At 37.0% G+C, this 1,145-nt stretch overlaps 1 non-coding gene across 1 annotated transcript; it reads left to right on the top strand.

Moving 5' to 3' along the window:
* The first annotated feature begins 556 nt into the window (after nucleotides 1-556).
* On the top strand, nucleotides 557-630 carry Trnaa-ugc (transfer RNA alanine (anticodon UGC)). Its single transcript has one exon. It is a non-coding gene; the product is annotated as a tRNA-Ala (tRNA).
* The last annotated feature ends 515 nt before the right edge of the window (nucleotides 631-1,145 follow it).

Genomic DNA, 1,145 nt, shown 5'->3' with positions numbered 1-1,145 from the left:
AATGAAATTGTGTGATATCCCCACCAGGATGTTCCTTCCAACCCCAGATAGAGTTTCAGGTCTCTCCATTCCTTCACATTCAGCGACAGAGGTCAGCTGAGCAAATATGATACAGCGAGGACAAAAACCGATACACACAACTCAGTTGTCTGTGAAACCAGCACCAGAACACAAAAGGGAAAAAATATACACATATGGTCTGGGGTTGTGGCTCCATGGTAGAGCGCTCGCCTGGCACATGTGAGGCACTGGGTTCAACCTTCAGCACCACATAAAAAAAATAAATAAAATAAAGTTATAAAAAAGATATATATACATATATATGTTTTACATAAGTATACATTTTATATATTTATTGTGTGTTCTATTATAGTGTTTATAATATTTATACTATATATTTTAATAATAGTATATTTAATACAAAATACATATTTAATACACGTTCACTTCAAACACACACATACACATAAATACATACACTTCCCCTTAGAAAATAGAAGTATGGAAAAATCAATGTGGAAATACAGTAAGCTATGTATTAAGGAATTTTTAGGGTTAGGGATATAGCTCAGTTGGTAGAGTGCCTGCCTTGCATGCATAAGGCCCTGGGTTCAATCCCCAGTGCCCTACACACAAAAATTAATAAATAAAATAAATAAATAAAAGTTATGGAAACTTTTACACTTCTTTTCCCAGTGCACTTGCTTCATGAAAGGGTCATTTTGTTCGTAGGTTGCCAGGCTAAACTGTCTCTCTGAACTCAATCACTTCAAGCATAATCCTGATAGAGGTGATGGACTATCAGAGTATTCTACACCAAGTATGACATTTTTTAGAAAATTATCTATATATTGAAAAAAAGAGAAAACAACAACAACAAAAATAAAGCAGAAAGGAAGGAAAGAAGGAGGGAAAGCAGAGGGAGAGATGGAAGAAGGAAGGGCAGGAGGAAAGAACTTCAGGGGGGTAAGTCAGCCCTTTGGCCCACCCTGGGTTTGTGCATGTAACTGTAGTCAACTTTACCAATCCTGGCTTCTTTCTTCCATCATACTCACCATCATATCTACCTTCATGGTGACAGCATGGCTCAAAAAGAGAGGAAATGGATGTGTCCTAGGCTTCTTCAGTCCTAGGTTTGAAACTAA

This window comes from Urocitellus parryii, chromosome 7, assembly GCF_045843805.1.
Source record: "Urocitellus parryii isolate mUroPar1 chromosome 7, mUroPar1.hap1, whole genome shotgun sequence".
Taxonomy (NCBI): Eukaryota; Metazoa; Chordata; class Mammalia; order Rodentia; family Sciuridae; genus Urocitellus; species Urocitellus parryii.
The sequence above is the reverse complement of the archived record's forward strand: the minus strand, read 5'-3'. Positions and strand labels throughout refer to the sequence as shown.